The following is a 22,592-nucleotide window of genomic DNA, read 5'->3' on the forward strand; positions in this document are numbered from 1 at the left end:
TACTTCAACTTTACACCATTTACTGTGTTACAATCTGCCATAAAGCCTACGAGGAAAGAAACTACTCAACTAACGAAAACTATATTGTACTAGTATATATAACCTAGTTTGTAGTGTGGTCTACAGCTCTGGACACAGTGCAGGCAGTGTTGTTGTCGCGATGTCACAGAAGCAGGTGTTCGAATCCCAATAAAATTTGATATATATTGGTATTTTGGTTTGCATAATTGTACATGTACTTATGTATGCTTGTAGCATCAGCTGTGCCTTGGGAAAATATAATTATTTTGTGTGGCTGAAGTTTAAAACATGTAATAGAACTGTATTTTAAAACTATCAAGTTACATTATACCAACTGTTTAATGTTATTGTGCAAATTAAATGTAAAGCATCATATAGTCACAGGTCAGTAACATGCAAAATGTGTTTCAGTCAAACATAAAACTAACTCGTACAGAAGATACCATAATGGTAAAATACTGTGTGTGGCTTTTTCTATCTACTAATATACATGTTAGAGTCCTATTTCAAGGCTTTTTTTCTCATAAAATATGTTTCGAGATTGAGACTCAATCCACTCAGAATACTTATTTTTTGTAATACTTAAATAGCAAGTATCTTTCATTGAATTTATTTAAGGGTAAACAGAAAGATATTCTAGAATTAGACAAATATATATTTCCTCTTCTTTTTTTTTGTTAAAAAGATATGTACCATCTTTTCCCTTTGACAAAAAATATTACAGAATGACCAAGTTACAAGCAAGATACTGGAAATCACTCAATCGAATGTTTCTCCCGTCTTTCTATTCATGTTAAAGCTAATCAATAAGTTATGCAATATTTCAATGAAAATGATATTGAATCATCACGAAAATAAAAAGTACAAAACTGCAGCTTTAACCATGTGAACTTGTTTGGTTTAAGCAAGGGACGACATTGATTTATAAAGTTACAGAAAAAAATCATAGTATAAATATAAAACTTTAATTATCTGTAAAGTATGAAAACAAAGGCAATGCGAATGTCACTTTCGTAAAAAAAATTAACAAAACTGTGTTTTTCTGTCGCATTCTCCCAACAAGAGGGTTCGATTTCATTTACGACTCCATTCCTAACAGCTGCCGTTGTTTAATTCTCAAACAGCAAACAAGACGACTATGCTTAGATTGGTTCAAATGTCGCACTGTCCAGATGACACATTCCTTAGTCAACCTTTGGGCCTGAACCTCTATGGCAGTTAATTGATTTTTTAAAAGTAACAGTGAAGTTTTTGGACAGAAGGAATATATCGATTACTTAACTGAACCCACCTTTTGCGAGTCAGGTAAAGGCAATACCAAGAAAAGACAAGACAAGACTTTATTCATTTTTTTTATTATTGTCTTGTCTTGTCTTGTGTATTTGCGAATGCAACTCATTGTGAGTTTCATGGACAACGTTCTTAACTATGGTAAAATGATTCCATGTATCCATCCTCTGACACTGATTTTAATGATAAAGATTAAATGAAGGTAAACTTCGAATTCTTACTCTACAAAACAAATTGATTATAATGTTTGTATTAATAGTTCACATAGAAATAATCAAAAACTGTGATTGTGTAACAATTTATGTGTTTTAAGAACACTTGATGACACTTCAAATGCTAGTTTCAAAATTCACCGAACACATGAAGTGGAAATAAAAACATGCAAATTGTAAGATTCATAAATTTTAAAAAACTGTAGCGGTTTCTGTGATATAGCTAAAAGTTCTGTCTTATTAGATCGAAATAGCCCTAACGAATCATTTTTTTACAATTATCAAAACAACAATTTAATTATGTAAATATTCACAACTCAGTTACCGGTGTATTTGTAGCAGAGTGATTTTTATGATCGTTTCATATATTGTAAAAATCATCTATTTAATTACTATATTAATTATAAAAGCTTAATTCCATATTTTGAATATTGTATTTTGATTAAATTATTACTTGCAAAACCTTACTTTTATGTATAGTAATATTCACGTTATTTTCTATGAATATTCATTAGGGATTTACTTGAATCATTGTATTTGATTGGCTGTTTATTTTTTCGCGGTCAAGTTTAATTTCCTTTGTTTTGTACCTGTACATTTCCACGGGACGATAGCCATGACAGTCCATTGAATTTATATGTTTATATTGACCACATAGTTTACCTTTAAACGTTATATTTTGGACAACATTATTATAGAATACTGACTCCATGCAATGTGTAGTGATATAGGACATATGATTGTGTGATGTTTATATGATGTGCCGTTAACCTTATCAGTACAACTCACTCCACAAGTGACTTGTTATTTATCTACTGGTACAATAAATCATCAGAACCTTTAGCTCTCATTGGTGTTAGTCTTTAGCATAGAAAACCACTTACTACAAATGGCGCCCACGTTTCGTTGGGTTGATGGCACATACCAGTTTTTGTGGAGATCCAGATTTGATGTCAGTGACCACCATTAGATGTCTCGAGTCCATGTATACAGTGACCGTGTGTGTTTGTTTACTTCCGTTATGGTACCATGTGATGAACTTTACCACGTGTTTATGTTTACTAACATTCCGACCCATGTGATCATCGTCCACGTGCGTTTGTTTACAGTTTACCGGATGACATTATAGTACCGGATGTTACTTATAGTAACTTGACTTTTTGTTTTTCACTTTTGGAAAACTGAACTTGAATTATTCTACATTGTGCAATATTGTGATTTAATTATACTTTTGTGGAACAGTGTAATTATTGGAATAGTTTTCTAGTTTAAGGTAGGACTTATTTATTTACATTATATACTGTATACCACTTTGATACATTGAAACTTAGAACTTATTTAATTTTGAAATTTTGCATTCACTTTTTGGACTTTAAATTTTTTTTTAACGTCCTACATTTTGACCTTTTCATACTTAAACATTTATACACTTAAATTTTTTGTTTCCTTTCGAGGCTTACTTGGATACGGACTTAGTCTGTCAGAGGACATGTACACTTATATTTATATAGGCATTCATTTATGGTGTACATGTATTGCTGATAGTGATAAACATACTTTGTAGATTACAGTAGCATAGCTACATAGTATATAGCACACACTTTTATATTTTAAATTTATTTTTCGGTATACAGTTGTAGTGTATTGTACTTACATTAAACTATAACCCACATGGTATAGGTCAATGCTCAGTTGAACTTAGCAATTATAACACACATTATGTTTTATGTGTAGCATTGCTAGTTGGTATTAGATACACAGTATATATATCGTTTTACAAATGTACTTTGTTTAGTGACTTGGTACTTAAGTTGATATGAATTAAAATGTATTATCATATTATTTACATATTAGACATTCACTGAGTTAGATAGTATCTAGATTTTGAGATTGTAGATAGACATTGTTGATTATTTTTTAGTATTGATTAAAAATTTGCATTTGATCATTTAGTGTGGTGGTGTTGACACTTATTAGATTTTTGCATTAATATTGAACTTGAATTAGGGTGAATGAATTGAATGTTTATAGGTACACTACATCGTTCGCCATGTATGACCAACCGAATGAGCCATGTTACAACGCCATGTATGACCAGCCCTACAATACCTACGACACTTTTGATCCCACCACGCAGAAAACGTCGTCGTCACCGAAGACCCAACAAACAACGTCCATACTGGGACCAGATAGAAGCTGAATACCAACCTGCTCCTACTCTGACTTATGTATCTCAACCATCCAGAGAACCTGTTATATGCTACAGATGTGGACAACCAGGCCACTATGCTTTTGCCTGCAGAGTTAGACTCGATCACAGTAGAAAAGCTTGTAATTTTCAGCAGATGAACACTGAAGCTAAGATGTACCAACAACGACAGTCATCAGGTGATACAGAAGGATTACTTGGTAGCTCTAATGAAGTCACAGTAGTCATCAATGGACTTCAAGCATCAGCACTACTAGATACTGGTTCTACAGTTAGTACAGTTAGCCATTCATTCCATCGACAGTACCTTGCTGACAGTCTTATCCAGACACTCAACCAGATACTTAACATCGAATGTGCAGATGGCCAGAACATGCCATATCTTGGTTATATCTCTGCAGATTTACAGTTACCAGGTACATCTACATCATCAGATCCTCAGCAATGCTTACTGTTAGTCGTCCCAGACAGTTCTTACAACCAGCTTGTACCACTTCTTCTGGGAACCAACGTTTTGACAGCAGCCATGACTGATGTAAAGCAACGATATGGATCACGCTTTCTACAAACAGCAGATTTACACACACCTTGGTATATCACGTTTAGATGTCTCCTACTTAGAGATAAGGAACTACAGAAGAGATGCAACAGACCTTCCATCATTAAGAGTGCTGAAGGAAAGACAATCCGTATACCACCTAACAAAGATGTCGTGCTACAGGGATACATGGACCATCAACTACCATACCATCCAGTTTGTGGACTCCTACAGTCAACTGATAGAGCAGCAATACCATCTGACTTAGATATAGCTCCATCATTAGTATCATATCAGTATAGAAACAACAGCATCATACCAGTTCATATCAGCAACGTAACTACCAGAACAGTGATAGTTTCGCCAAATGCCATCCTTTGCGAACTTCAGCCTGTTTCAGTCACCGACATTGATGTACCAGATACCTACGAACAAGATGCATGGAATGAATCTACATTTCAAGACACACTTACTGATGATCAACTACGTAAAGCCAGAGAATTACTTCATCAATTCAGAGATGTATTCAGCACTTCAGATACTGATATAGGCCACATCACCGCCGTACAGCATAAGATAGAACTGATAGATAAAACACCATTCAAACAACGACACCGGCGTATTCCACCTGCTTTATTCGACGAAGTTAGAACTCATATTCAACAACTTCTTACTGCTGGGATCATTCGTCGTTCACATTCGCCTTGGTCATCGAATGTTGTATTGGTTAGGAAGAAAGACAACAAGCTCAGAATGTGTGTGGACTATAGACAATTGAACCAGCTGACAATTAAAGACTCATATGCTCTTCCTAGAAGCGAAGAAATCCTTGGCGCCTTGGGAGGAAACAACTACTATACCGTGATGGACATGAAGAGTGGTTATCACCAAGTGGAGGTTGAAGAGACACACAAGGCTAGAACAGCGTTTACAGTCGGTCCTTTTGGTTTCTACGAGTTTAACAGACTTCCGTTTGGCCTCGTAAACAGCCCAGCAACTTACCAACGTCTCATGGAACAGATACTTGGAGATCTTCACCTAGATGTATGCTTTATATACCTTGACGATTTGATCATCTTTTCAGAGACGTATGAAGAACATCTTGAAAGACTACAGATGGTACTACAACGACTAAGAGAACACAACTTGAAACTTTCGCCCAAGAAATGTGCATTCTTCAAAGACAAAGTTAAGTACATCGGTCACATTGTCTCTAAAGATGGTATTTCACCAGATCCAGATAAACTAGAGAAAGTCATCAACTGGCCTCGACCCACAACGCCAGAAGAAGTACGTCGCTTCCTTGGTTTCGTCGGTTATTACCGCAAGTTTGTCAAAGACTTCTCTAAGATAGCAAGACCTCTCACAGACTTGATGCCTGCACCAAAGAAGTCCAGTAAGCGAAAACTTAAGAAGCCAACAGTTACATCATGGGTTTGGGACAAGCCACAAGAAGATGCCTTCCAGAAGCTCAAAAATCAACTTGTGATGCCACCTATTCTTGGTTATCAACGTTAGAAGGAACCTTTTGAACTACATACAGACGCATCTATGCTTGGTCTTGGAGCAATACTGTACCAATCACAAGAAGGAAAGAAAAGAGCCATAGCCTATGCCAGCAGAGGACTTAGTAAGACTGAGAGGAACTATCCAGTCCATAAATTAGAATTCCTTGCTCTGAAATGGTCAGTAACAGAGAAATTTCATGATTACCTTTATGGCAACACATTTACCGTGGTTACAGACAACAACCCACTTACCTACGTTTTAACAACAGCGAAGCTAGATGCCACTGGTCATCGTTGGATAGCAAGTTTGTCATCATACAACTTTAATATCGTCTATCGACCTGGTGCCAACAACGCTGATGCAGATGCACTTTCCAGACTTCCAGAACTTCTTGGTCGTACCAACACCTCCAACATTGGTACAGATTCTGTGAAAGCCATTTGTCAGTTACAACATGCACAACCATATGTTCAGACGTTATCGATGACAACATCTAAAAGCACTGATGATCCATACTTACCATCACAACACCTAATCAACATTAAGATGGAACAGAAGCAAGATACTTACCTTAAAGATTGGATATATTGGGTTGATGAACATCGCAAGCCACGAAAAGAACAGTTAGAACGTTCACCATGGAACACTTGGTTTATTAACAACTATGACAAATTGAAAATGGTGGATGGCGTACTCTATCGTATTATGCACGATAATGGGGAACAACGTAAACAACTTGTACTACCTGAAGTCTGCATTTCCAAAGTATTAACATCATTACATGATAAGATGGGACATCAAGGCAGAGACAAAACAGTATCATTGGTTAGAGATCGTTTTGTTTGGTTTGGAATGAATCGAGATGTTGACAACTGGATATCGAACTGCGACAGATGTATACGACGAAAGCAGCCAGCAAGTCACAGAGCACCACTTATCAGCATTGAGACGACAAGAAGGTGGATTTGAGAACATACTGGTAATAACAGACCACTTCACTCGATATGCATTGGCAGTACCAACAAGAAACCAGACAGCAAAAACAACTGCAGACGCATTCTTCAACAACTTTGTCGTCCACTATGGTTTGCCAGAAAGAATTCACTCCGATCAAGGTGCCAACTTTGGATCCAAAATCATCAAGGAATTATGCAACGTCACTGGCATGACTAAATCAAGAACAACACCGTATCATCCAATGGATAATGGCATCACTGAACGTTTCAACAGGACATTACTTGGTATGCTGGGAACATTAGAAAACGTCCAGAAGAAAGATTGGAAGTCGCATGTTGCTGGTCTTGTCCTTTCTTACAACTGCACTCGTCAAACATCAACTGGATTTTCTCCTTACTATCTGATGTTCGGAAGACAACCAAAGCTACCTATAGATATCGCTTTTGGAATTGGAGATGAAGCTGAACCTATTACTACAACTAAGTATGCAGAGGAAATGCAAGAAAGACTTCGTAAGGCATATGACACAGCAACAAGAAACATATTTGCTGCCCAGAAACGACAAAAGACACACTACGACCAGAAAGTAAAAGGAGCTGTGCTGAAACCGGGAGATAGAGTTTTAGTCAAGACTCTAGCTTTTGATGGAAAGCACAAATTAGCAGATAGGTGGGAAGATTACCCGTACCGTATACTTAGTCAGCCTAATTATGGAATACCAGTGTACGTGGTTCAGAAAGAGAATAAAGAAGGAAGAAAGAGGACTCTACATAGGAATCTGTTCTTGCCTATTGGAGATCTGCCCAAAGATAGTATTGATAAAGAAAAGAAACGTCCTGCGCCCAGGCAAAGAAGAAAGAAACAGCCCGAGGAACCGACGAAATCTGAAGGGAACAGTGAGAACAGGACCACTGATGAAGTATCAGATGAGGAGTCGGCGCAGGAGTATGGATATTGGATACTTGATCAGGATACACAGGACAACACTTACAGTGATGTACCAGTTGTGGACCTACAAGAAGAAGGAACTCTTGGTTTCACTGGTGACGGCCATGATGGAGCTGAGAGTAGTGATCAGCAGGGAACTGGTTTAGGAGGGGACGCTCTTCCTGTGGACATTATCAGAGCTGCAGAACCAAACCCTGTGAGTGATGAGGATACTGAAGAAGCGACTGCTCAGACTATTGAGGAACACACTTCTATTGATCAAGATGAGAGTGCGCCAACAGACTTGTCACTAGAAGAGGCAGATGAACCCACCATAGCTCCGGAACAACCACGAAGGAGACGGATATTACCGACACCACCACGAGATTCGCCAGTAGCAACTAGATCACAGAGGAACAGGAAACCACCGAAGTACCTTGAGGACTATGTTGTATCCAAGCAGGCTACAATTCAACAGCCAGATTGGTTAATGAAGATTCACTGGTTGGAGTCAGAAGCACAGAAAGGAAGATTTAAAGGATTGGAGATTGAACTGTCCAGAACTATCCTTGATATCATGCGAAGCAACAACTAGTGGTTAATGGCTTGCCGAGGACGTCAACCTTCAGTGAAGGGGGAACAGACTGGAATGACGTGGAAGTCATTTTCCTACAGCGAGGAGAATGTAGCAGAGTGATTTTTATGATCGTTTCATATATTGTAAAAGTCATCTATTTAATTACTATATTAATTATAAAAGCTTAATTCCATATTTTGAATATTGTATTTTGGTTAAATTATTACTTGCAAAACCTTACTTTTATGTATAGTAATATTCACGTTATTTTCTATGAATATTAATTAGGGATTTACTTGAATCATTGTATTTGATTGGCTGTTTATTTTTTCGCGGTCAAGTTTAATTTCCTTTGTTTTGTACCTGTACATTTCCACGGGACGATAGCCATGACAGTCCATTGAATTTATATGTTTATATTGACCACATAGTTTACCTTTAAACGTTATATTTTGGACAACATTATTATAGAATACTGACTCCATGCAATGTGTAGTGATATAGGACATATGATTGTGTGATGTTTATATGATGTGCCGTTAACCTTATCAGTACAACTCACTCCACAAGTGACTTGTTATTTATCTACTGGTACAATAAATCATCAGAACCTTTAGCTCTCATTGGTGTTAGTCTTTAGCATAGAAAACCACTTACTACAAATGGCGCCCACGTTTCGTTGGGTTGATGGCACATACCAGTTTTTGTGGAGATCCAGATTTGATGTCAGTGACCACCATTAGATGTCTCGAGTCCATGTATACAGTGACTGTGTGTGTTTGTTTACTTCCGTTATGGTACCATGTGATGAACTTTACCACGTGTTTATGTTTACTAACATTCCGACCCATGTGATCATCGTCCACGTGCGTTTGTTTACAGTTTACCGGATGACATTATAGTACCGGATGTTACTTATAGTAACTTGACTTTTTGTTTTTCACTTTTGGAAAACTGAACTTGAATTATTCTACATTGTGCAATATTGTGATTTAATTATACTTTTGTGGAACAGTGTAATTATTGGAATAGTTTTCTAGTTTAAGGTAGGACTTATTTATTTACATTATATACTGTATACCACTTTGATACATTGAAACTTAGAACTTATTTAATTTTGAAATTTTGCATTCACTTTTTGGACTTTAAATTTTTTTTTTAACGTCCTACATTTTGACCTTTTCATACTTAAACATTTATACACTTAAATTTTTTGTTTCCTTTCGAGGCTTACTTGGATACGGACTTAGTCTGTCAGAGGACATGTACACTTATATTTATATAGGCATTCATTTATGGTGTACATGTATTGCTGATAGTGATAAACATACTTTGTAGATTACAGTAGCATAGCTACATAGTATATAGCACACACTTTTATATTTTAAATTTATTTTTCGGTATACAGTTGTAGTGTATTGTACTTACATTGAACTATAACCCACATGGTATAGGTCAATGCTCAGTTGAACTTAGCAATTATAACACACATTATGTTTTATGTGTAGCATTGCTAGTTGGTATTAGATACACAGTATATATATCGTTTTACAAATGTACTTTGTTTAGTGACTTGGTACTTAAGTTGATATGAATTAAAATGTATTATCATATTATTTACATATTAGACATTCACTGAGTTAGATAGTATCTAGATTTTGAGATTGTAGATAGACATTGTTGATTATTTTTTAGTATTGATTAAAAATTTGCATTTGATCATTTAGTGTGGTGGTGTTGACACTTATTAGATTTTTGCATTAATATTGAACTTGAATTAGGGTGAATGAATTGAATGTTTATAGGTACACTACATCGTTCGCCATGTATGACCAACCGAATGAGCCATGTTACAACGCCATGTATGACCAGCCCTACAATACCTACGACACTTTTGATCCCACCACGCAGAAAACGTCGTCGTCACCGAAGACCCAACAAACAACGTCCATACTGGGACCAGATAGAAGCTGAATACCAACCTGCTCCTACTCCGACTTATGTATCTCAACCATCCAGAGAACCTGTTATATGCTACAGATGTGGACAACCAGGCCACTATGCTTTTGCCTGCAGAGTTAGACTCGATCACAGTAGAAAAGCTTGTAATTTTCAGCAGATGAACACTGAAGCTAAGATGTACCAACAACGACAGTCATCAGGTGATACAGAAGGATTACTTGGTAGCTCTAATGAAGTCACAGTAGTCATCAATGGACTTCAAGCATCAGCACTACTAGATACTGGTTCTACAGTTAGTACAGTTAGCCAGTCATTCCATCGACAGTACCTTGCTGACAGTCTTATCCAGACACTCAACCAGATACTTAACATCGAATGTGCAGATGGCCAGAACATGCCATATCTTGGTTATATCTCTGCAGATTTACAGTTACCAGGTACATCTACATCATCAGATCCTCAGCAATGCTTACTGTTAGTCGTCCCAGACAGTTCTTACAACCAGCTTGTACCACTTCTTCTGGGAACCAACGTTTTGACAGCAGCCATGACTGATGTAAAGCAACGATATGGATCACGCTTTCTACAAACAGCAGATTTACACACACCTTGGTATATCACGTTTAGATGTCTCCTACTTAGAGATAAGGAACTACAGAAGAGATGCAACAGACCTTCCATCATTAAGAGTGCTGAAGGAAAGACAATCCGTATACCACCTAACAAAGATGTCGTGCTACAGGGATACATGGACCATCAACTACCATACCATCCAGTTTGTGGACTCCTACAGTCAACTGATAGAGCAGCAATACCATCTGACTTAGATATAGCTCCATCATTAGTATCATATCAGTATAGAAACAACAGCATCATACCAGTTCATATCAGCAACGTAACTACCAGAACAGTGACAGTTTCGCCAAATGCCATCCTTTGCGAACTTCAGCCTGTTTCAGTCACCGACATTGATGTACCAGATACCTACGAACAAGATGCATGGAATGAATCTACATTTCAAGACACACTTACTGATGATCAACTACGTAAAGCCAGAGAATTACTTCATCAATTCAGAGATGTATTCAGCACTTCAGATACTGATATAGGCCACATCACCGCCGTACAGCATAAGATAGAACTGATAGATAAAACACCATTCAAACAACGACACCGGCGTATTCCACCTGCTTTATTCGACGAAGTTAGAACTCATATTCAACAACTTCTTACTGCTGGGATCATTCGTCGTTCACATTCGCCTTGGTCATCGAATGTTGTATTGGTTAGGAAGAAAGACAACAAGCTCAGAATGTGTGTGGACTATAGACAATTGAACCAGCTGACAATTAAAGACTCATATGCTCTTCCTAGAAGCGAAGAAATCCTTGGCGCCTTGGGAGGAAACAACTACTATACCGTGATGGACATGAAGAGTGGTTATCACCAAGTGGAGGTTGAAGAGACACACAAGGCTAGAACAGCGTTTACAGTCGGTCCTTTTGGTTTCTACGAGTTTAACAGACTTCCGTTTGGCCTCGTAAACAGCCCAGCAACTTACCAACGTCTCATGGAACAGATACTTGGAGATCTTCACCTAGATGTATGCTTTATATACCTTGAAGATTTGATCATCTTTTCAGAGACGTATGAAGAACATCTTGAAAGACTACAGATGGTACTACAACGACTAAGAGAACACAACTTGAAACTTTCGCCCAAGAAATGTGCATTCTTCAAAGACAAAGTTAAGTACATCGGTCACATTGTCTCTAAAGATGGTATTTCACCAGATCCAGATAAACTAGAGAAAGTCATCAACTGGCCTCGACCCACAACGCCAGAAGAAGTACGTCGCTTCCTTGGTTTCGTCGGTTATTACCGCAAGTTTGTCAAAGACTTCTCTAAGATAGCAAGACCTCTCACAGACTTGATGCCTGCACCAAAGAAGTCCAGTAAGCGAAAACTTAAGAAGCCAACAGTTACATCATGGGTTTGGGACAAGCCACAAGAAGATGCCTTCCAGAAGCTCAAAAATCAACTTGTGATGCCACCTATTCTTGGTTATCAACGTTAGAAGGAACCTTTTGAACTACATACAGACGCATCTATGCTTGGTCTTGGAGCAATACTGTACCAATCACAAGAAGGAAAGAAAAGAGCCATAGCCTATGCCAGCAGAGGACTTAGTAAGACTGAGAGGAACTATCCAGTCCATAAATTAGAATTCCTTGCTCTGAAATGGTCAGTAACAGAGAAATTTCATGATTACCTTTATGGCAACACATTTACCGTGGTTACAGACAACAACCCACTTACCTATGTTTTAACAACAGCGAAGCTAGATGCCACTGGTCATCGTTGGATAGCAAGTTTGTCATCATACAACTTTAATATCGTCTATCGACCTGGTGCCAACAACGCTGATGCAGATGCACTTTCCAGACTTCCAGAACTTCTTGGTCGTACCAACACCTCCAACATTAGTACAGATTCTGTGAAAGCCATTTGTCAGTTACAACATGCACAACCATATGTTCAGACGTTATCGATGACAACATCTAAAAGCACTGATGATCCATACTTACCATCACAACACCTAGTCAACATTAAGATGGAACAGAAGCAAGATACTTACCTTAAAGATTGGATATATTGGGTTGATGAACATCGCAAGCCACGAAAAGAACAGTTAGAACGTTCACCATGGAACACTTGGTTTATTAACAACTATGACAAATTGAAAATGGTGGATGGCGTACTCTATCGTATTATGCACGATAATGGGGAACAACGTAAACAACTTGTACTACCTGAAGTCTGCATTTCCAAAGTATTAACATCATTACATGATAAGATGGGACATCAAGGCAGAGACAAAACAGTATCATTGGTTAGAGATCGTTTTGTTTGGTTTGGAATGAATCGAGATGTTGACAACTGGATATCGAACTGCGACAGATGTATACGACGAAAGCAGCCAGCAAGTCACAGAGCACCACTTATCAGCATTGAGACGACAAGAAGGTGGATTTGAGAACATACTGGTAATAACAGACCACTTCACTCGATATGCATTGGCAGTACCAACAAGAAACCAGACAGCAAAAACAACTGCAGACGCATTCTTCAACAACTTTGTCGTCCACTATGGTTTGCCAGAAAGAATTCACTCCGATCAAGGTGCCAACTTTGGATCCAAAATCATCAAGGAATTATGCAACGTCACTGGCATGACTAAATCAAGAACAACACCGTATCATCCAATGGATAATGGCATCACTGAACGTTTCAACAGGACATTACTTGGTATGCTGGGAACATTAGAAAACGTCCAGAAGAAAGATTGGAAGTCGCATGTTGCTGGTCTTGTCCTTTCTTACAACTGCACTCGTCAAACATCAACTGGATTTTCTCCTTACTATCTGATGTTCGGAAGACAATCAAAGCTACCTATAGATATCGCTTTTGGAATTGGAGATGAAGCTGAACCTATTACTACAACTAAGTATGCAGAGGAAATGCAAGAAAGACTTCGTAAGGCATATGACACAGCAACAAGAAACATATTTGCTGCCCAGAAACGACAAAAGACACACTACGACCAGAAAGTAAAAGGAGCTGTGCTGAAACCGGGAGATAGAGTTTTAGTCAAGACTCTAGCTTTTGATGGAAAGCACAAATTAGCAGATAGGTGGGAAGATTACCCGTACCGTATACTTAGTCAGCCTAATTATGGAATACCAGTGTACGTGGTTCAGAAAGAGAATAAAGAAGGAAGAAAGAGGACTCTACATAGGAATCTGTTCTTGCCTATTGGAGATCTGCCCAAAGATAGTATTGATAAAGAAAAGAAACGTCCTGCGCCCAGGCAAAGAAGAAAGAAACAGCCCGAGGAACCGACGAAATCTGAAGGGAACAGTGAGAACAGGACCACTGATGAAGTATCAGATGAGGAGTCGGCGCAGGAGTATGGATATTGGATACTTGATCAGGATACACAGGACAACACTTACAGTTGTGGACCTACAAGAAGAAGGAACTCTTGGTTTCACTGGTGACGGCCATGATGGAGCTGAGAGTAGTGATCAGCAGGGAACTGGTTTAGGAGGGGACGCTCTTCCTGTGGACATTATCAGAGCTGCAGAACCAAACCCTGTGAGTGATGAGGATACTGAAGAAGCGACTGCTCAGACTATTGAGGAACACACTTCTATTGATCAAGATGAGAGTGCGCCAACAGACTTGTCACTAGAAGAGGCAGATGAACCCACCATAGCTCCGGAACAACCACGAAGGAGACGGATATTACCGACACCACCACGAGATTCGCCAGTAGCAACTAGATCACAGAGGAACAGGAAACCACCGAAGTACCTTGAGGACTATGTTGTATCCAAGCAGGCTACAATTCAACAGCCAGATTGGTTAATGAAGATTCACTGGTTGGAGTCAGAAGCACAGAAAGGAAGATTTAAAGGATTGGAGATTGAACTGTCCAGAACTATCCTTGATATCATGCGAAGCAACAACTAGTGGTTAATGGCTTGCCGAGGACGTCAACCTTCAGTGAAGGGGGAACAGACTGGAATGACGTGGAAGTCATTTTCCTACAGCGAGGAGAATGTAGCAGAGTGATTTTTATGATCGTTTCATATATTGTAAAAGTCATCTATTTAATTACTATATTAATTATAAAAGCTTAATTCCATATTTTGAATATTGTATTTTGGTTAAATTATTACTTGCAAAACCTTACTTTTATGTATAGTAATATTCACGTTATTTTCTATGAATATTAATTAGGGATTTACTTGAATCATTGTATTTGATTGGCTGTTTATTTTTTCGCGGTCAAGTTTAATTTCCTTTGTTTTGTACCTGTACATTTCCACGGGACGATAGCCATGACAGTCCATTGAATTTATATGTTTATATTGACCACATAGTTTACCTTTAAACGTTATATTTTGGACAACATTATTATAGAATACTGACTCCATGCAATGTGTAGTGATATAGGACATATGATTGTGTGATGTTTATATGATGTGCCGTTAACCTTATCAGTACAATTCACTCCACAAGTGACTTGTTATTTATCTACTGGTACAATAAATCATCAGAACCTTTAGCTCTCATTGGTGTTAGTCTTTAGCATAGAAAACCACTTACTACATATTGAAATGAGATTTTAATTAGCTAATGTCTACAAATGTATATATAAAATGTTTGATCTCAAATACGTCAGACAAGTTAATGTAAGTAGAGTGTTAATTGGTTACTTAAATATATTTGTTACAAAAGAATGTAAGGATGCTTTTACCATACACTTTTCATCTTCTTCTGTTAAATATTTCATCAGAGAATAACATGTGTCAAAACTTTTCAATGCTGTCAATGTTAATAAACCTATAACCATGAGCTGTCTAACAGTATACAGCAGAAAATAAGTTTTTTATTGACTTTGTGAAAAATTAAGTTTTACGTTTGGTAAACGTCGTAGTCACATTTATTTATTAACAGTAAAATATCTTTTGGTATGACGATTTTTTTTTCTAATAATCTACGGACGACAACACAAAGAGTGACTTCACTCATTATTGTGTTTTGTGATGTCTATATTTATTATTTTTTATTACAAGGTATATTCAAAGCGCCGTTATATGACAATGAAATAGCGCTTTCTAAGCACTTTACATGTTAAAACAATATACACAAATTCGTACATACACAAAACTGCAAAGTCAAAACTAAGTTTAAAAGCATATACAATCAAATTAAATATTAAAATTTTATGACTTTAAAAAACTTCACCAAATTGGTTAAGAAATGGATATATTTTTCATTTTCCCTTTTTCAAAAACGCTTTAGATATCTGATGATCCAATAACTGTCCGCTTTATATATTTGCCGATCCAATCACTGTCCGATTTGTCAACACTTCAACTCATACTCTTATTTCCGAGATGTCTTCTAATCCGCATGATTGTGCTAGAGATCTATGCAATGTTTGCACAACCGGCACAATATCAATTGTATTTGTATCAGTATCAATATCTATATTTATTTAATACACATAAGACTCAAACCAAAATTATTTAAAATTTGACTCATATTTTTTAATTTTTTTATTAAAGATCATTAAAAAGTAAATCATCATAGGTCAAAGAACTAACTTCAACTCGGAGCCTGGGCTCACACCGAATATCAAGCTATACAAGGCTCCAAACATAGCAGTTGTTATCTTATTATAGTTCGTTTATTTTGCGTGTTGAATTGTGGTTTAGTTTTTTTTCTTTTGTTGCACTTCAGTGTTTCTGGTGTTTCGTTGTTTTCCTCTTATAGTTGATGTGTTTACCTCAGTTTTAGTGTATACGGATTTGTTTTCTCTCAATCGATTCATGACTTTCAAACAGCGGTATACTACTGTTACCTTTATTTCTCTATCACCAAACTTAATAACCTTATCACTGCTTTTGTATATGACAATCTCAATCAATGTATTATTTTGTCTTCTCTGGTTAAATTGCCTGCAACCTTATCTGTTTGCGGCTAAATGATACTACTTCTATGTCATTTTATTTCTTACTGGCAGAGGACAACTTTGCTCGGCGTCAAAATTTTGTTGGAATACAAACACTTCGATATAATCTTTTTACATTACTGCCTATTGTTTTTCTTTGTTACCGGATAGGAAAACTTTGATGTTGCAATAAAAAATTCATCTTGATAAAATACAAAACTTTCTGAAAATGTTATATCTATAGTGCCGTTGATTGTGTTTATACATATGGTACAAAGGTATTTATAGACACAGTAAATATAGAGATGTTTAATGAATGTAGCAGACAATACAGGCTGTTCGGTTATTGAACTATAACATATAAATTCTTCACACGTCTTGTATATACTTGGATTTTGATTCATGCATGTTAGATATCTATACTATTAAACGAGAAGACCTCATTTTGTGTGTCGCTTCTCTTCTTTCCACGATTAATTAATCACCATGCCTCTGTATTCTATAGGTAACATGCATATTCGCATTTGTCATCCATTCTTATGATAATTCAGATTGAGTTATTTTTGGAGAAAAACGACAAAAAAGGAGTCCGGATATTGATTCCGTCATCAGACTGACTTTAAGTCATAGATAAGACTTCCGGTTTAAAACAACCAATCGTATGATAGATAACAAAAATCGAAAAATAAATAAGCCAATCAGAGCGTTCTCCATATCATGGTGTTTATATCGCAAGAACCACAACTATTATACCTCCTTAGAGAGGACAATTATGTTATGCGTTTTATCTACATGTAAACTGCGATATGCTACTTTAATATATAGATCCTCTCTGTATTCTGTCTACTGTTTTCTTTGAAATATTTACTATATAAGGGGTCATACCAGTTGCATATATATTAAAATAAGTAAGACATGTGGAAACAATAATGTGTCCATAGTACACAGATGCCACCTCGGCACTATATTTACTAAGTTTCGAGCTGATTAGACTTCAACTTCATCAAAAAGTACCTTGACTAAAAACTTTAACCTGAAGCGGGACAGACGGACGGACGTCACGAACGAACGAACGCACGGATGTACAGACTAGAAAACATATTGCACATAAATGGGGCATAAAAATTTATTGTTAAAAGTGAAAGTAGTGATTTGGCAACAATGAAAGTAGGGTAGAGACTTGAGGGAGGAAGGACCTTTTTCGGGACTTCGGGATCGGGTGTTTATAAGCTCGGGATCTGGGGATTGATCAATACGGGATCCAGGAATATATTTTTCGATTTCGATATTTCGGGATATGAATTTCTTTAAATTCTGCATCTTTGGATTTCATGTTTTTAAGACCGGAATTTCGGGATCAGGACCCCTCCGACCACCCCTCAAATTAGCCTTAGTCGGTCTTAGTCATTTATACAAGATTCATATCCTACCATTGGCATGTTAATAAGGCTCTCAGAACAAAAAGCACTGATGGATCTGATCGTCCTAGAAGCATATTTTGTTAGACTAATAACGGTCGATATATAATTAGTTACATTTATTTCATGTTTGAAGCGGTGCAAAATTTTAATTTAATTTGACTTTTACCAAAAGAGCATTGTAGCAAAGGAGAATAATAATTGTGGTCTGAGGCCAGAAACACGAAAATAGTTGAATTTAACAGAAAGGAAACAAATATCGAACTTTGGAATAAGGGAGAGGGCTTTTGATACTTTTTCTGAAATTCTCCATGATACATAAATATCTTTTACAAACATGATCCTACAACAGTTCACAAGCTGTTTATGCCCGCGATTTCGCGGGTGTGTTCTAGTCTCACTTAAATAATATAAGGGTGTAACTAGAAATCCGATGTGTGTACAAGTATACCAAAAACTAAAAAAAAGTACAGTTAGATAGACTACAGAAAGGCATAAGATAAGATCAGATAAGGCATGTCCTGTATTTTATCTACTTTAGTATTTAGTTTGAATAATTATTCCATTTAATCATGTCTTTCCATGTGTCACTTTCAGAACTACTGTGTAATTACTCTTCACAATTGAAAAATCACCTACAATCCTCTTTGGTATGATTGTTTGTAGAACTTTGATACGGCTTCTATCATTTTTCACATGCATATGATAGAAAATCAGGAACATTTAAATAAATATTGTACATTGCATTCACTGACGAAAATAAAAATCAAGACCTGTGATTTTGACGGATTGCACTGTTCATTTTTCTTTTCGAGAAATGTTGAGTTTAAAAGATGAGCAACTTATTTAAAGCGGGTGAAAATTTAAAATTGTGCCGCATTTTTACAAAGTTATGGTAGTAATAGTAAATTCCTGAGCACAGTTACCTGTAACAATTTTGCATAAATGAAAAGCTAAATAATCAATACTTTTAAAATGTTGTTTTCAACACAAAATACTAATCAAAAGTACACATTTGTTATGTAGAAATCATGAAAGTAAGGCAATATGTTCTTTACAAACACAAATAAAGGGTGTTAATAAAAGGGTATTTTAACATGAAAGCTTGTATTATATATATATGGTTGTGCATTGTTTACTACCTACCAGGAAACGGCATTAAAGAGTTAAAAAAAACTTAGACAGAAAAACTTTCAACTGTCATCGTTTTTACCGTGAACAATGCATACAATTTCCGCATTATACCTTTCTTTGTTATCTGTTAGAAGAAAAACCGTATGATTGTGTATGCCATGCGCGTGTTTCGTCATCATATAACTACTCAGTGACGCTCGAATAAAGGAAAAACAGACGATGATATTAAAGCTATGTACGATCAGCTATGAAAAGGCCCCAAGATGAAAAAATGTGAACAATAAGGAAGAAAATAACTAGCTTAATTGGTTTTGACAAAAAAACAAAAAACTAGATTGAAGACACGTGGCTTTGAACAGACAACAAAAACATATAGCGTGGTAAAATATGTTTGTGAGTGCTCAAACCTTCAAACCTTGATATGGAAAGGGCCTACATAAGATTTCCTATTGTCCATTCCAATTCAATGTATTTGAATCAAATACTGTATAAAGTAAACTATGTAAAACAATGTTAAACAATACAACATGAAAACAAACTGTACAAATCAGTTTTAAAGGTCTCGAGTTACAAGATCGGTTTTAAAACAAAACATATACAAATTCAAAAAAGACACAAAATACAGATCTCAGAGTACTCCAAGTTACTAAAAGATAGTTAAAATACCAAAAGTTAACGTCATCATTCCCAAGACTTAAATGTATTTGACAGCATTTTCATTATTTAGAACGTCTTTCCGAAAACATCAACAAATTTCTAAAACTCTACTGATAGATGTGATAAATTATCATCAAAATTGACATGTAAAGAGAAATTTGATTCATTTCGATTAAAATACAGACTAATTTCAGAGACTACATTCTTGAATATTGACCCATTAGTTTGACATTTCCTTTAAACTATAATATGAAAATAGAATGAAAGAGCTACCTAAAATAACTTTTCACAAGAAGGTGTAGGTTTTCTTCGACAGATAAAGGAACACTAATAATATATGGGGACTGCCGAACATAGGGAGTTTGATAGATTCCAAGGATTAAGTTCTTACTTGAATTCATATATTCAAGGTCAATGCCATAGTAGTATTCCCTAACGGACAAAACGTTTAGCTACGACTGTAACTATCATTAACATGTGACGGGTTAATATAGTGTAGACCAATGAAATAACAGCAAGTTATGTATAAAACAACGTTCACTAAAAATCTGTTCAGAAAGCCACTTACATCCACTAAAACAGAGGCACATAAAAAAACAATTACAAACGATATGTGTCAATATATGCTTACAATTACTAAAAGCATGTGCCAAGTATGTAAAGGGGGACTAGCTACGAGATATATAAAAGATCTAAAAGAGGATTTATTTTGTTCAATCAATATAATGAAAGTGCTATAGGGAAATACTAAATCGCAGTTATGGTTCAATTTTGTAAAAAATTAGCTTAGAAATATTGATGATGAATTTTTTTCTGGCAAGTCAATAGTTTGACTGAATTGATTCAGAATCCGTATTTATGTGAAAATCAAATTAATCTGTTAGTTATAAACTGATAACACATGAATGGTGCGTGTTCAGTTATTAAAAGGAAAAGAATGTCAACATTGAATGTGAAACAAAGGCAAATCATTTGATTGACTTATTTGATACAACAAACATATCATTTTGACCTATATAATGCAAATGCACGAGTTCGCTATCTATTTGTATGTATATTTATGTCTATTCGCTAATATGACTATTGTCATGAATAAAATATGAGAATTTGAGTCAATTCAGTGAACAAGAATTTGACAGCTAGTGCTCCTTTAACCTGTTGATTGAACCCTTGGTGAACTAGATTCTAATCTCTCCATGTAGATTCATACAGAAATGGTAAAAACAATGGACAAGATTTTTAGTTATGCCCAAATTGAATTTAACATTTCAATCTTCAATTTATGTGTAATCGTTTTGACAAACAATTAAAAATCAGACGTAGTTATTGAATATGAACAGTATAATCATTATCATGATCATTAAGTCTATTCATTCAAATGAGTTGAAGGACACTTCCTAAACATGTCTGATTAATAAATTATATTACTGTCAAAAGATTTGTTTGAAATATACGTGTTAACCAATGTGTGCCATCTTTTTCTCTATTGTAATTAATAATTTTTTGATTTAGGTTTTTTAAATCCTATATGGTTTTAGTGTATCAAGCACACTGATAACTGAACACTCATTAAAAAAAACAATGAATTAGCACTATCAAGGACAGATCATTCGACAATCGACAATAAGAAAGGATTAGTCATCCCGTTTCTTAACAAACTGCATATTAAAATGAAATTAAGTTAAAAAAATATGAAATGTTTTGTTCTTTGTTTAAGCATACAATGCAAATATGAGGTTTTCAACAAATGGATATTTCAGAAAAGTATCACAATGCCTGAACCAATAGAATCTATCACTCTGATAAATTATGTTATTAACTACGGACAATGTAAAGTAATCGTACTCAGTAAAAGAGTAAGATATATAGAGGGAGAGGAAAAGTAATCAAAAACCATTTTTTGAAAAACAGTACCGCCAAGTTGAATCACAGTTCACAAACCGATGTACAGAATAGTCAAGATTTGTAGAAAGGAAACTCATTAAAACACTAAGTCTTCTTCATGTGCTACAACTGTAAGGGACGACATCAAAAGTTCGATGTAGGATAAAAAACTTAATTCACATAGTTTTTTCGCTGACCCCCCTACCCCCCTTCTTAACTTAATTTGGGAAAAATTGATTTACCTATATGGATATATGTAAAATCGATTTTAGATTAACAAAACTTGCAGCAATGTTGACCCCCCACCCCCAAACTATTTGATTTAAGTTTTTTATCCTACATCGATCTTTTGATGTCGTCCCTAAAGATAAGCAGTTCCGATTCAATAAATGACTGCCGTTGTGATGTTTATTTCAAGTAAATTTTTAATGTGATAAATTGTAATCAGTGAAAATTTTAGGTTAAGAAGACGAGGTTTTGACTACGACAAGTCAGGGACTTTCTATACTAACGGGACTGGTCACTTATAACGATGTCTATACAAATTATTAGTGTGATCTCGGCCGTAGCTGATGTCCACGTGACTTCATAGCGAATCATTTCACATTAACGAAGTATTCTTCATAACCACATGATAGCTATATGTTCAAGTTTGACAAAAAAAATCGTTTGATGAAATTTTATACATTTTGTCATTGCAAACTTGTTTTTCAAAAGATTTCTCAAATTGATTTTTAAATATTGATCTTTGAACTTTGAAGTATTTGTTCG

At 35.9% G+C, this 22,592-nt stretch overlaps 1 protein-coding gene across 2 annotated transcripts in view; it reads left to right on the forward strand.

Annotated features, from left to right (window-relative positions):
- LOC143067492 (neuroglobin-like) overlaps positions 1-22,592 on the forward strand; it is a 39,259-nt gene that overhangs the window by 15,647 nt on the left and 1,020 nt on the right. The gene's annotated exons all lie outside the window — the stretch shown is intronic.

The sequence above is a fragment of the Mytilus galloprovincialis genome, chromosome 3 (genome assembly GCF_965363235.1).
Source record: "Mytilus galloprovincialis chromosome 3, xbMytGall1.hap1.1, whole genome shotgun sequence".
Taxonomy (NCBI): domain Eukaryota; kingdom Metazoa; phylum Mollusca; class Bivalvia; order Mytilida; family Mytilidae; genus Mytilus; species Mytilus galloprovincialis.